This window comes from Ixodes scapularis, unplaced genomic scaffold (genome assembly GCF_016920785.2).
Source record: "Ixodes scapularis isolate PalLabHiFi unplaced genomic scaffold, ASM1692078v2 PGA_scaffold0__279_contigs__length_252992795, whole genome shotgun sequence".
NCBI lineage: Eukaryota > Metazoa > Arthropoda > Arachnida > Ixodida > Ixodidae > Ixodes > Ixodes scapularis.
In genome coordinates, this window is record NW_024609835.1 from 81,965,722 (window position 1) to 81,971,738 (window position 6,017).

Here is a 6,017-nt window from a genome sequence, read left to right on the forward strand (position 1 = left end):
ATACTTAAATCGGATCAAGCCTTTTTTTTAGAGAACAACGTGGCATTTCAACGATGTTTCAACGGTCGCAGCCCTGTAATCGACAGCTTCCGCTCAAAACGCCAACCTGGCATTAACACCCGCCACAAATTCGCGGATAAATTCAGCGTGTGGTTTTTTCACGAACTGTTCTCGAAGAGCTCGCTACTCTAGCGGACGGCAGTGTTGCGGCGGCGGTCGTTTATCCGAACTTGGTTGGTTTCGCAGCAGGCGTCTCTTTGCCAGCGGACGACAGCCGGTTCCTCGGCGCTTCGCATTTGGCTCAGTGAGACGCACGCTCCCGTGGCATGGGGCACGTGCCTCGCTCCGACTCTCTTATTGGGTCCCGGTGGACACAGTCTCCACAGTTCGCCAAGTTATCGTGAAACGGATCATAGTAAACGTGAATATTGCATACTTACAATAAACCAATCAGATTCTGATCTCGTCTTCCCTTAAGGTCATAGCAGATGTAGTAGGAAATATTAGATCGAACTAAAATGCAGAAAGTCTAATATATTTAAAGCTTGTAGTGATACTTGACTCTTTTTTTCAGTTGGAAATTTTGAATAAAGGAATTGTGTAATATCTAGGGCATTCAATCAACAGCATGGTTAAAATTCGTCAATACCTTGAGGCTCAATGCGAAGAAAGCAAAACAGAGGACCGAGACATAGATGTAGAAGCTTTCAGTTTATAACAACAATTATTGCAAGCCAGCAGAACTCCGCCGAAAGAGATATCGGTTGGGAAAGGAAGGGTAAAGGGGCAGTAGATGGAAAGGAGGCGCTGAACAACGACAGCGACGGCACTCTTTGCTTGTCGTCGCTGTCATTGCACATATGTCTGCCGCTCTGCCTTCTTGTTTTCGCAGTCATGCGCCTCCTTTCCATCTAGCGCCCCTTTTTCCCTCCTTTCCCAACCGATGTCTCTTTCGGCGGAGTTCTGCTGGCTTCGAATAATTGTTGTCATAAACAGAAAGCGTCTACTTGTCTGTCTCTGTCCCCTGTCTGTGTTTTGCTTTCTTCGTATTGAGTATTAATTTAACAAGCTCGTCAAACTCATCGCCTTGATGCTACAACGTTAAAATTGATATAGTTCAGCATCTTTCCTAAACATGTTCAGCACTGGGGATTCATGGAGCTTCGCGTGCCATAGACACGAGGTGCTATCGCGATTAGATGGAAGGGTAATAAAAGAGATTCATTTTTCACGCCCGTTTTGCACATAAATATAATTTTCCTGGATTTGGCTCAGGAGTACTATTGGAAAACCGTAGACTATCCAAAACCAAAATATTTTCTCATGTTTGATGATGCGGGGGGAGGGGGGAGGGGTGAGTGGGGTAGGGAGGATAGGACCATTAAAGAAGGTTGTCTAAGTACAGAGACATAATTTCTACTTCTGGTCAAGAGGCCATGGCGCAGACAGGCACCAATATGCGTACTGATGATTTCTATTTCATTTTAATTCTGCGAAATTAAGAAATATTCGCATCACAGACTCGCAGCCAATGTTCGGGAAAAAATACAAAAAACAAACTGATGACCATTTAATTTCAACTTCACTGAACGAAACCGTTATCATCTATCGTATGGTGGGATCACAACAGCACAAACTAAAAAAATAAAATAAACTAGAACAACAATTTAAGAAATTTGGAGATTGAGAAAAAAAAGGTCCATGTCATATTTTGTACACAAACCATAAGAGGGTACTTGAAAGAGGGAATTTGCAATACGCTTTTAAACAAGACCATATCGGTGGTTTACGTACAAGAAACACGCCCGTTTTGCAAAAATTACGTGAAACAATTTCTGCATGTTCTGAATATTGTCTGATTTTTGGATGGTGTTTTTCACAAACACTTCGGCCTTTATTGATAATTGGAATGCACGTGCGCGTTATAGAAATCGTGACTACCATAAATCTGTCTTCATCGCTTCGCAATTCGCTGATCCAACTCGGATTAACATGAAATTTCGATATTCTGAGGTACGCGCGGCGATGTGATCTTTATGTTGTTTCATGTATGATCGGTTTGGCGAAGCGTGGGACGGGGGAGGGGGGAAGAGGGGGCGGCAATTGATTGCTGTCTTTAGATTGATGAGGGCGATGATATTTGAAAGCTTAGAGAGATATGCGCGCCGGGGATACCATCGAGTACTTTTTGAATAACCGCTGCATTGAAACAGTTTTTAGATGCGAAATTCAAGGAATATGAATAATTCGTAAAGTATTGTTGGGATATGCCGCTTGCGGCCATGCCATTAAAAACAGGTCAAGTTTGGTTAGGCGAATTATATTTGACAGGTTAAACAGGAGGACATTTATGCGCCGAAAACGGAAAGATAAAATAATTTAGGTAGAATATTTATTTTATTTTGCCGTTCTGGGGGCTTCCATTCTGCACATCTTGAATAACTGATACTCGGAAAAAAAATTGAATTAAAAAGTCGGAGGAACTGAGGGAATCGTCAATTGCCCACGGTATGTGTGGTTTCTGGTGAATAAAATCGATGTTTGACATGCACGTGAGCCTTATACAGATAGTGACTATACACCCAACATCATACCTATGTACTTTTCGGTGATCAAACTGGGATTTCAAAAAAAAGAATAGGAGTTGCTTAACTTATATCACGATAGACCCTTTCCAAAATTCAGTCTGGCCACTTTGATCACTATCATCATCTGAAAAATGGCAGACGTACTATACTAATGGTGGCCTTCTGTTTACTGATGAATGCAGATGATTCGAGGCCTATACATTCTAAACGTTACCGCGACGTGAAACAGGAATTGGATGCAAGAACTGCGTAAGCTTTCATTTCTAACTCGGGCCCAGTCAATTTGTTAGTAGCACACAGTCAGCTTCGAAGCCCCTTGATGTAAAGAATTTTATCACTGCGTCAATGTGGGCTGGTGCTTTGTTCTGACTGGTCGCATTCTTTTCGCCATCAACACTGAAAGAGATTGAGAGAGAACTGTACAGTGAAGCACGCATTCTCATTTACCGTTGACTTGCAAAAGAGTCAGTGCCCCATCAAATATTGCAGACCTCAGGTTCATTGCCGCCATTAGTATAGTAAAAGTTAAACTGCCATTTGAGTCACCAGGTGGCACTAAATTCCGGAAGGAGTCTATTTACGCGCTAAAACACTTCTTTTTTATTCGTCGGAGTGTTTCTCCAAGCCTATTGACGTTTAGTTTGGTGTGAACCTGAAAACAAAGGATGTTAGGATGGTGCGATGGTGTTGCTCTATTTTTGTGTTACCATACGCTTTTCCCCCTAGAAAATATTATTTACAACGTTACAGGTTTGAAATAACATGGAACCAGGATAACGCCTGTTGAACCCTGCTAACAGCTTGAACAAGCTTTCGTACAGACACATTTTTTTCCCAGCTGATTCCGACCTCCCCTTGTCACATATAAACGTGACGAGTTACTGCAAGATAACGTGTGTATCTGCCATAAAAAAGAGGACTAAAATTATTTAATTCATAAATAAAACTACCTATATTTTTTTCGAAGCTCGAGATAAATTTTGACACGTCATGCAATCACAGTTTTGATGGCGGTTCATGATCATTACGTAAAAAGGCAGAGTGCCTCTTATAGAGCTTTGCGGGACTAAGTCGTTGAAAGTCGGCATAAACGTCTATAGACGTTTTCATCCTCCTCCGCATGGGCGCTGCCATCTTGGAATCACGTGACGCGGCAGCCATTAGGTTGCTTCAACTTGCTGCTCCGCTCTCCCCTCCGCGCCTTGGCGGATGCGTTGTATTCGTGTTTTACGTCGCGCGTTTCACCGTGCTTTCTTGCATTACTTCAGAAACTGTAGTCCGATACGTCTACTCGACAACTAAGACATCATGAGGGTTCAAAGGTCCTTATGACAACTGAGGTTTGTTTCTTAATAGTGGTGGAACATTTTCAGTAAAAAGCGCTTATATTCATATCACGCATTTTGGATCGGAAGGAGCGTAAGGAGACTGTATTTCCTGAAAGTATCGTTCTTTGTATTCATAATATATCGAAAACAGTTTCCTTTGATTATGTGAGAAAACTCGCACAGGTGATAGACAACGAACGTTTAAATTGCATTTTATCTGAGGCTAGAAGTAATGATACGCCAACATCGGGCGATTTGTTTGTTCATAATATTACACCTACATGTGTATGAGGTTCCTAAACTTTTTTTTTTTTTTTTTTTGCGACGTGAACGTTGGGTTGGTCGGCTTACTTATAAAGTTTAAGAAATTGTATACCGTGCTCGTCTCAATTTTGACAGTCATTTCAGTGAATTATTGATTAGATTTAAATATCCAGTGCCCCACTGCCATCCACAGAATGTATTTTAACACAAAGGTCGGGACTTCCCGCTTAAGAAACAGCCACAGACACTTAACAATAGAATTTTTTAGAATAGCGTGCACACAAAAAAAAAGAAAAAAAAAAACATCGTCGTTTGTAATAATGACGTCGCTTTTTTTTTTTTTTTGCGCACGCTGTTTTAATTTTTGCCCGTATCTGGAATCCGCAATATTTGACGCAAAAAAAAAAAAAAGACGTCTGCATAGCATTTACTCGAGTCCAGGATTGTCGATGGCGAATAGAGGTTCACTTTTGGTGGCTGCCGACGCGGAAATTTACAAAGCGAATCTGTTCAAACAAATAAATGTTTGTTCACACAGGTCCATGAAGTGGTGCCAAGCGCTTGAATTCAGCTGAACTTTCGGAGGTATTTCTCCTCCTGCGCCCTATAATTTTAATTGGCCAATTTTATGGGAGACAAATGCCAGATCTAATTTGACCGGCCTGTCACTTATATCACATCTTGAGTAAGCAAATATTCGGATAAAAATAATTTATTGCTTAGGGCCAATATCGCGAAAGGCTGCTAATGAGTTCTTTAGCAGGGTTGATAATTTAACAAATTTCCTACTCGGCCTGTCGAAACATGCTCGAGTACTGTATTAAAAAAGGGCCTGAGACGATACTACTTGTTTATATCAATTATCTGCGTCATTACACGATACGTTTTTAGTCTGACGAGTTCGCTAAAGGTTGGGTGCCTACGAAAACTAAAGAGTGAGTAGTAAATTCGCTAGTTCATCTGTTCTGGTCGATTCAGCACAATGCTAATTAAGCTGTCGATATGCTTCTTTACATTCACGTGTTAGTCTCTTCAATAGTTTGCTTTCCTGGAAACTAGCGTCATCGGGTACGGCCGTAGACGATGGTAATCTTCCCGGTACATCAGTCAGGCGTTTCGCAACCGACCATAATCAGATCATCAAAGGAGTTGGTAAAAAAAGCTTGCAAAGTAGGCTAAAATACACCGCGTAGTCCTCAAAGTGGTTCAGTAACACTGTTTTATTTGTTTTGTGCTACAAGAAAAATAATCATATCACAAAATTAAGCAAAAACAACGTAAAACAGCAACATAGCCGCTTTCACGTTGAAACCGAAACCAATAAAATTGAAGCAACCTAATGGCGCCGAGCGTATCAGCGGCCTCAATCAGCCGGTGAGGCAACTACTAAAATGAAAAGGTCTATACTTCGTTTCACCTAAGTACAAGCGCAGCCAACGCAAAAAGCTGACGGAATGAATGAAGCAGCGACCATTGTGCAGCGACCAATGTGCAATGAAGCAGCGACCAATGTGCAGCGTCACGGCAATCGCCATTGTGTGTGCTATCATCGGCCAAACCGATCAACCGCTGTGAATGCACCATGATCTTGCGCTTTTAGTATGTGTGTCTATGATTGTATGTAGTCCAGCCCTGCGCTTTCACGTATAGTGAAACGGAGCATACTTAGTTGGTCGACTCACGTAGTGGCTGCAATGTTTCACCAGAAAAAGTAAAACAAAAGAAATAGGGACGCGATAATGCTATTATTCACATTGCATTCCTGCAGACTTTACCCGAAAATAGCGAATGGGGCCTTCGACCACGATAACGACCGATGAGGGACATAGAGGCATCA